Genomic DNA, 10237 nt, shown 5'->3' with positions numbered 1-10237 from the left:
CGTTTTGGGCAAAAGCCCTTCAGGAATGATGAAGGGCTTTAGCCCAAAACGTCGAGTTTCTTGCTCCTAGGATGCTGCCTGACCTGCTGTGCTTTTCCAGCACCACACTCTTGACCCTGATCTACACATCCCTGAACACTATGGGCAATTTACCATGACCAGTTCACCTGACCTGCACACCTTTGGATTGTGGAGGAAACCCGCACAGACATGGGGAGAATGTGCAATCTCCACACAGACAGTTGCCCGAGGCTGGATTCAAATCTGGGTCCTTGGTGCTGTGAGGCAGCCGTGCTAACCACTGAGCCTCCGTGCTGCCTGAAACCAAAACAGAATCTGAAATAAAAACAGAAATGACTGGAGAAACTCAGCAGATCTGACAGCATCTGTGGGGAGTAAGCAGAGTTAACATTTCGGGTCTAGTGACTCTTCATCAGAACTTCTCACCTGCTGAGTTTCACCAGTCATTTGGTTGGGCCCAATGAAGTTTTAGATTAAATTCTATCCTTTCGTTGGGATTGCATCACTTAAAATTTTACTGCATCAGTAACTTTTATCCTATAGGGAGACAAAAGAGTTTTGAGAATGGACATGTTTCTCAGAGGGTATTCCCCGTCAGCAAAGCAGCAATACTGTCCACACAATATGAAAAGGTACTTGTGCTCAACTGAAATGCTCTGGCATTTCACTGCCTGGCCTCCCTAGCCAGCCTTTGCTTCTTGTCTTAATATTGCTCGTCCAAAAGCAGGTGGAGAGCAGATGTTTTGTGTGGAACCCCACCTCTCTCCCCTGTGTCACTGTGAATGTGAACAGTTGGGTGTGGACTGCATTCTCAAGGTGTGAGAGAGGGATATCTAGAAACAAATAGCTACTCTTATATCAACAAAAGGTCTGTGTTACAGTTGTCTGTTAGAACAGTTGCAAATAGAATTGTTTCCCTCACAATTTTGTCTGTGTAAATATTCAGGCCCAATTTAGCAATGCCCTGACAATCATAAAGAACACAACACCAGGTTATAGTCCAACAAGTTAATTTGGAAGCACTCGCAATAGCACAGCTACCTGATGAAGGTAGTGCTTCCATATAAACCTGTTGGACCTGGTGTTGTGTGATTTTTGACTTTGTCCACTCCTGTCCAACACCGGGTCTTCCACATCAGCCATCAAGGAGAGGGTGTGGCTTCCAGAATCTGTAGATGCTCATCATCAAATCAAAATGTGATAAGGTGGAGTTTGACGGTCTCCTGTCAGCACTTTTGAAACAGTGGGGGGAGAGGGGGTCTTGTAAAATGCAGAACCTGGTCTGCCTGCCCCCCAACATGTCACAAAGGATAGTAGGGTAGCCAGCCAGTGAGGCTGTTAATGGACAGAATAGCCTCATTTCATCCTGATTGCTGTTTTACCTACATCAGGACCCGGTGGGACAGCTCAGATAATGTGCAGCAGTTCTTACTGGGCAAGCTGGTGCCAGGGAAGGGAATGCGAGAGGGGCAGAACGACCTCCTCCATCCCCTGTCCTCACTGGAGCTAACCCGCCCTCCCACAAGGCAATATTTTATTGCAAAAATATACTTTATTCATAAAAAGATCTTTATATACATACATACACAGTTACTAAATCAGTTTGGTACTGTACCTTATGGTTGATGTGGAGATGCCGGTGTTAGACTGGGGTGTATAAACTTAAAAAAATCACACAACACCAGGTTATAGTCCAACAGGTTTATTTGGAAGCACTAGCTTTCGGAGCACTGCTCCTTCATCAAGTAGCTGTGTTAGTGCTAGTGCTTCCAAATAAACCTGTTGGACTATAACCTGGTGTTATGTCCTTTATGGTTGTCAGGGCATTGCTAAATTGGGCCTGACTATTAACACAGTCAAAATATTCTGTTTGCATATGGAGAACAAACAAACATTGGGGTTTGACTTTCTCGACAGTAATATCCTTATGAAAAATATTACGTCCGTGTATTGGAGGTTCAGGGATGGTCTGATAACTGAACCAACCCCCATTGTACTTTGGCAGAAAGACCAACCTTCTCACAACATAGAACCATAGAATCCCTACTAGGTGGAAGCAGGCCATTCGGCCCATCAGGTCCAGACCCACTCTACTCCTGTAACCCTGAATTTCCCATGGCTAATCCATCTAGCTTGCACATCCCTGGACACTATGGGCAATTTAGCATGACCAATTCATCTAACCTGCATATCTTTGGATTGTGGGAGGAACCAAAGTACCCAGAGGAAATCCAGATGCAGGGAGAAGGTGCAAACCCCACACAGACAATGGCAATAGGGTGGAATTGAACTTGGGTCCCTGGTGCTGTGATGCAGCAGTGATAACTACTGAACCACAGTGTTGCTCTGCCTTCCCCTCCCCCTCCAACTCTCTCCTTCCCCAAGTCCCAGTCTCGCAAACCTGGCACCACACACCCCGATGACACTCTGGACATACCTGCAGCCTCACTCCATTAGCTCCTCTTCACTGTGGAACTACTTGTAATGCCAGTGGTGGCCATTGCTCAGATCTGGCGCTGTTGAGTCTACCAAGGTGCTGGAAAATCCAACTGACCAGAATCTCTCTAAAGCAAAACATCCTCCCTGGCAGGGGGCAGAAGTCTTGCTAACTAATGTCCGACTGAATGTTAAATAGTTCATGGCAACTGCTTTTGGTGGTGTGTGTTCCTTACTGACTCCTCAACTGATGAGACAGGAAAGCTCAATGTTCAGAAAATCCCGCCATTGAATCCTGCAGCACAGAGACAATCAGCTCATCTTGCTTATACTAGCTCTCCAGAAGTGCTATCTAGTTACTGAAGGGGTTTGTGCCAGCATTCAGCAAGTCCTGAATAACACTGAGGCTTAGGCATATGAGTTGGAGAAAGTGAGGACTGCAGATGCTGGAGATCAGAGCTTAAAAATGTGTTGCTGGAAAAGCACAGCAGGTCAGGCAGCATCAAAGGAGCAGGAGAATCGATGTTTCGGACATAAGCCCTTCTTCAGGGGCTGATGCCCGAAACGTCGATTCTCCTGCTCCTTTGATGCTGCCTGACCTGCTGCGCTTTTCCAGCAACACATTTTTAAGCTTAGGCATATAAGTGGCAAGAAACATTTGTAGTTCCCAAGGACCAGGCAATGACCAAGTCCAACAAGACAGAATATAACCATTGCCTCTTGACCTTCAATGGCATTACCATCATTATTACTAGTGAGAATCCCCCACTATCACTGTCCTGGGCATTACCATTGACCAGTAAGAGAAGATGCCCCTGTCAGCATCAATGGTGCTGAAGTGGAGACAAGAGTCATAGAGATGTACAGCATGGAAACAGACCCCTTGGTCCAATTCATCCATGCCGACCAGATATCCTAACCTAATCTGGTCTCATTTGCCAGTACTTGGCCCATATCTCTCTCTTCATATATCCATCCAGATGCCTTTTAAATGCTGTAATTGTACCAGCCTCCACCACTTCCTCTGGCAGCTTATTCCATATGCACACCACCCTCTTTGTGAAAAAGTTGCCCTTAGACCCCTTTTATATCTTTCCCCACTCACCCTAAACTTATGTCTCTAGTTATGGACTCCCCCACCCCAGGGAAAACACCTTGTCTATCTACCCTCTCCATGCCCCTCATGATTTTACAAACCTCTATAAGGTCAACCCTCAGCCACCGCCGCTCCAGGTCGAAAGCGTCAAGTTCCTGAGAGTAATGATCACCACCAATCTGTCCCAGTCCATCCACGTCAATGCTGCAGTCAAGAAAACACACAAACGCCTCTACTTCCTCAGGTGGCTAAGGAAATTCAGCATGTCAATAAAGAGTCTAACGAAGTTTTATAAATGCACCATAGAAGGCATCCCATGGGGTTGTCTCACAGCATGGTTTGGCAACTGCTCTTCCCAAGACCACAAGAAACTACAAAGAGACATCAACACAGCCCAGTCCATCACACAAACCAGCCTTCCATCCATTGACTCCATCTATACTTCCCACTGCCTCAGGAAAGCAACCAACATAACCAAAGACCCTTCCCACCCCAGTTATACTCTCTTCTACCCGTCAGGCAGAATATATAAAAGTTTGAATACACATACGAACAGATTCAAGAACAGCTTCTTCTCTGCTGTTATCAAACTTTTGAACAAACCTCTCAAATGCGAATGTTGATCTCCCTGTGTCTCTGCATTTGCTCTGCAGCTGTAACACTGTATTCTGCACTCCATTGTTACCCTGATGCACTTTTGAGCATGCAAAACAACACTTTTCACTGTATCTCAGTACACATGACAACAAAAGTGAAATCAAACCCAAGATGCATTGCAGTGAGGCACATTTCAAAACCCAACCTCCCAGAAGAACAAGGGCAGAAGGTGCGCAGGGGTACCACCATCTCCAGCACACTATCCTGACTTGGAACTGTGTTACCGTTCCTTCACTGTCTTCCTGACAGCACCTTGCGTATACCTGCAGCCCACAGATGGTAATAGTTCAGAGACAGCTCACCACAACCTTCTCAATCCCAGGGCATCAATGTGGACTTCAACAGTTTCCTCATTTCCCCTTCCCCCACCTCACCCTAGTTCTAAACTTCCAGCTCAGTAACTGTCCCCATGACTTGTCCGGACTTGTCCTACCTGCCTATCTTCTTTTCCACCTATCCACTCCACCCTCTCCTCCTTGACCTATCACCTTCATCCCCTCCCCCACTCACCCATTGTACTCTATGCTACTTTCACCCCACCCCTACCCCCCTCTAGCTTATCTCTCCACGCTTCAGGCTCACTGCCTTTATTCCTGATGAAGGGCTTTTGCCCGAAACGTCGATTTCGAAGCTACTTGGATGCTGCCTGAACTGCTGTGCTCTTCCAGCACCACTAATCCAGAACCTTCTCAATGTCAACTTGGAATGGGCATTAAATGTTTACAATCCAAAAATAAATGAAAGATTAATTTATCCCCTGTTTCTTTCTCATTGTCTGGTAAAAGTTGGTTTTTTAAACCTATTTCCTTTTTAACTATTTATCAAATTCCCTATTGAAATTTACTGTTGATTCTGATCAACCCCACTCTTTCTGGCTGTACATTTCAGATCGTAACATCTCCGTATCTCTCCTCTAGTTTTTGCAGCCAATTGTCTTTGGTCTGTACTCTCAGGTTCTTGTCCTCCCTGCCAGTTCCTCCTTATCAACTCACTCAAAACCCCTTTGTTTTGAACTCTGTTCAATATTCCGTTGACCTTCTCAGCCCAAAGGACAGCAATCCCAGTTTCTCTCATCTCATGGAGGATAAATTCGCCTGTGCACCCCCAACTCTCTCCAGCTTTACTCTTCAATCTGTTGACATTTGATAGAGTCATAGTGATGAACAGCACGGAAACAGACCCTTCGGTCCAACTCGTCCATGCAGACCAGATATCCCAACCCAATCTAGTCCTACCTGCCAACACCCAGCCCATATCCCTCCAAACCCTTCCTATTCATATACCCATCCAGATACCTTTTAAATGTTGCAATTGTACGAACCTCCATCACTTCCTCTGGCGGCTCACTCCATACACGTACCACCCTCTGCATGAAATAATTGCACCTTAGGTCTCTTTTATATCTTTCCCCTCTCACCCTAAACCTATGCCCTCTAGTTCTGGACTCCCCCACCCCAGGGAAAAGACTTTGCCTATTTACCCTCTCCATGCCCCTCATAATTTTGTAAACCTCTATAAGGTCACCCCTCAGCCTCCAACGCTCCAGGGAAAACTGCGCCAGCCTGTTCAGCCTATCCCTGTAGCTCAAATCCTCCAACCCTGGCAACATCCTTGTAAATCTTTTCTGAACCCTTTCGTTTCACAACATCTTTCTGATAGAAAGGAGACCAGAATTACACACAATATTCTGGGGTACCCATATTTCATCATCCAATTTCTGACAATATTGCAGAGCTGTGCTGAGGTTTAGGAACTTTATAATAGCAGTAGGCCATTCTGTCCCGCCAGTCTGCTCTACCATTCAGTATGATTATAGTTGGTAGAAAATACTTCACAACTTTTACTCACCCTCTTCTCATAACCTGCTGAACTGCTATTGGCAAGGCTGGTGGCAATGCTGCTGCCTAGCCATTGCATTCATGACTTATTACATCTCTGTAAGGACCAAGGAAGAGCCAGACAACTATCTCCTGAGGCTGAAGGATTACTGGAAGCATAATAATGCTATCAGCACTGCTGCTTCACAGTGCCAAGGACCTGGATTTGATTCCACCTTTGGGCAACTGTCTGTGTGGTGTTTGCACATTTGCCCCGTTTCTGCGTGTCTTTCCTCTCAAAGTCCAAAAATGTGCAGGCTGGATGGATTAGCAATGGAAAATGCAGAGTTACAGGGATAGGATAGTGGGTGGGATGCTTTTCAGAGTGTTGGTGTGGACTCAATGGTCCAAATGGCCTGCTTCCACACTTTAGGATTCTATGATGTTATGATGTCTTCTTCCACCCTCCAACCCCAAATCAGGGAAACATTTACCTTGACATATTTACAGACAGCTTCCCACTCTGCTTACTCTCTGTTAGCCTGCATATCATCTGCAGCTCACCCACGCAGGCATCTGCTGATATCCCTTGGTATTTACAGCATACATATAGGCAGTGCATCTCTTAATTAGTGATAACATTTAATTTAATTAATGTTAACATTTGCTGTAATGTGCATTAGGATCCATGCCTTTGCAACTATAACAGACTGCACACTTGAAATTACTGGTTTCGTGGATTAATGTAGAGTTTTATGGATGACTAAGATCATTGATTGGAGACAGAGGCAAAAAGAAACCGCAGATACTGGAATCCAAAGTAGACAGGCAGGAGGCTGGAATACCACAGCAAGCCAGGCAGCACCAGGAGGTGTGATTCTACCTGGGTTGCTGTGTTCTTCCAGCCTCCTGCCTGTCTACTTAAGATCATTGATGGCAGTTCTTGTGTAAAATGGATGGAGTTATGAAGGTAATTTCAACTCAGCAGCAAGAATCAATGAGCCAATGACATGAAAATGCAATTTCACTGATTCAGTGGCCCAAAACCACTGGGGCCTAATTATAACCAAAGGTAGTGATGGATTATGATACTGATCCAGTGTGGAAATGCTGATTTTGACTTACTGTAAAATAGTGATGCAGTACACATATTTTTGGAACAGCTGGCAGAAGTTTGTAGTTAGATGAATTCCAATGTATCTGTTCGTGAAGATGAGAGATCATCAATATAAGATAACCATCAAGAACTCCAACTGGGAATTCAGAGGAAGCCTCTTTCTCCAAAGAGATTTGAGAATGTGCAAGTTGTGACCATAATAAGTGACTGAAGTGAATCTTACACATGATCCGTTCAAGGGGAGGTTAGCTAAGCATCAGGAATCTTCTGGTAGCGTCCCGTGCTCTGGGCCAGGATCAAGTCCTGCACCAGGACTTGATGGCCATGGAAGATGCATCTGCAATCGGGCCAAATGGATGGATTGTCAGCTGTGAATCTTCCCAATACTCCCGACGGCAGGACAGTCTCTGCGCAAGGCAGAAAGCAACGGCAAACCACTTGGCCATAACCATGGACCAATTTGATAGAAATTCATGGCCCAGTCTTCAGAAACAAGGAAAGCTCAATAATTATTTTAGTGAGAAGGGAATGGATAGATACAATGGTGACTTTAAATAAGAAGAAGATAGGAGGAGCTTTGAGTGAAGCATAAATGCTGGTATGGACTGCTTGGGTCAAATGACTTTGTCTCAGTGATGTATACCCTATGTATTGTAATGTGCATGTGTGAGTTTAAGAGTGTAGTGCACTGGCATCATGGGTTATTGTAGAGACAAGCCCCCACCTGAGATGAACAAACCCATGTACGGAATTCACTTTCCTTTGGACCATGATGCCACATGACCCATAGGAGCAAGGGGAGGCCACTGGAATCCTCAATCCATCTCCTCCATTCCACAAATTCATGTCTGAGATGGTCCTTGTCTCAAATCCATTTCCCTATTTGCACCCACTCCTACCCAATAACCATTGATTTCTTTGCCAATCAAACATTGATCTTAAACAATAAATCAAATACATTTGATGACCCACCCTCCTCTGCTTACTACGGAAGAGAATTCCCTAGATTTGAGAGGAAGGAATTACCCCTCATGGAGACTTGTTATTCTTAAACTGCGTCCCTTAGTTCTAGTCATGTCCACAACAGGAGACATCCTCAATGTATTGGGAGGTTTGTGATTATAAACACTCAACAAACTCACAACACATAACAAAAAATCACAGAAATGGCTAGTCACTCATAATTCAAACAGAAGGCCAATCTTTCACCAGGTCTAGAAGGAAAATCCAGAGTAATTAGATTACTTACAGTGGAAACAGGCCCTTCGGCCCAACAAGTCCACACCGACGTGCAAACCACCCAGACCTGTTCCCCTACACCTGACACTACGGGCAATTTAACTTGGCCAATTTACCTAACCTGCACACTTTTGGACTGTGGGAGGAAACCCACGCAGAAAACATGCAAACTCCATACAGAGAGTCACCTGAGGCAGGAATTGAACCTGGGTCTCTGGCGCTGTGAGGTAGCAGTGCTAACCACTATGCCACTGTGTCACCCACTAATCATTCAATGTTAAGAAAGATGGTGTACTGATTGGTGAAGATGGGTGTCTATACTTTTGTATAGAAAGTATGTATTATTATAGAGTCACTAAGTTCACTGATAATTCGCTTTGACATGGAGCAGGCTAACAACTCATGCTGCCTATGTCTTTCCCAGGCACCTTGTTGCTTTTGAAAAGATTGGGGAGATATCTTACGAAAATGATGCTTACTTTCCAGTTCAGATTCTAGAAGGTGCCACTGGTTTGGACTATTGTATGAATTAATATTCGGTACTGTGAGTCATTGGCAGGTTACTTCCGTGGAATTTACTCATGGGGACAATTGCCAACAGCAAAACGCAGAAGAAATCGAGAAGCGACTTGAATTCAGAATACTATTTTATTACTAGTAAATTTCAAAACAGCAGTGAGAGTTCTTATTTTTAAAATGTGATTTCTCAGACATAGGCTACATTGGTGAGGCAGTATTTGTTGCTAGAAAATCATTAAGTATGAACCACGCTGCGTCGAGGAACATACAGACCAGACCAGGTCAGGGTGACAGAATTCTCTCCCTGAAGATCATTAGTGAACCAGTTGGGTTTTCTTAAAACCATAATCCAGCAGCTTTCATGTTTTTTGATCTGGTGTCAGTACACAATTTACAAATTTATTTCATTCGATTCCAAAGTTAGAGGCTTTCTGACCCTTTTGTTCTTATGCTCGTACTGGACATGAAAATGTTGATAAATATTGACATAATGAGGTAATAAAACCTGAAAAATGAGAAAGAAATGAAAGAAGACAGTAAATTACAATACTTCTTTTGTGTAAGGAGAGTGGAGAAGCTGGGATTGTACTCCTTAAACAGTGAAGGTTCGGGGGCAAATTCAATAAAAGCATTCAAATTCTGAAGTTTGGATTCAGAGAGAAAGGAGAATCTCTAACAGTAGGGGGTCAGTAACCAAAGGGGACAGACTGAAGATAACTGGAAAATTAAAAGGGCAGAGAAGAGGCAAAGATATTTTTTCATTTACACAATATGTGATCTGAAACACCTTGTCTGAAAGACTTTTGATACTATTTTCAAACATTTGATAAATACTTCCAAAAGGAAACATTTGCAGGCTACGCAGCAAAAACGAGGAGAGCAAGGTTAATTGGAAAGCTCTTTTGGGGTGTATGGTTTCTTAGGGGCTCTATAATTTGACAATAGAGGGAAGGGGAAGCTGAAAACAAAGTTACAGGGCATTATGATATTGAGCAAATGGAGGAGTGGCGCTACAAAAAAAAAAATGGTTCTGTACATCAGCTTCCTCTTCCTCCTGCATGATATTATATACGATTTAATTCTACTTTGCAGCATTTACTGTTGCCAACTTGCACAACCTTCCTTTGTTGCTTTCTCACATTTGATTGCTTTTTTACTGAATATAATTAGTATAGATTGCATGAACTTCCTCATGTATCTCTTTTATTGCTTTATTGAAATTGAGCAAATTTCCTGTGAAGCAGAAGTAACCAAGAAAACAGGGAAGTCTGCTTTAGAGGAATGCCATTGTGATAACACGTTAGAAGTACTTTATTGGCTGTAAAGTGCTTTGGG

This window comes from Chiloscyllium punctatum, chromosome 24, assembly GCF_047496795.1.
Source record: "Chiloscyllium punctatum isolate Juve2018m chromosome 24, sChiPun1.3, whole genome shotgun sequence".
Lineage (NCBI taxonomy): Eukaryota > Metazoa > Chordata > Chondrichthyes > Orectolobiformes > Hemiscylliidae > Chiloscyllium > Chiloscyllium punctatum.
This window is presented reverse-complemented; position numbering follows the sequence as displayed.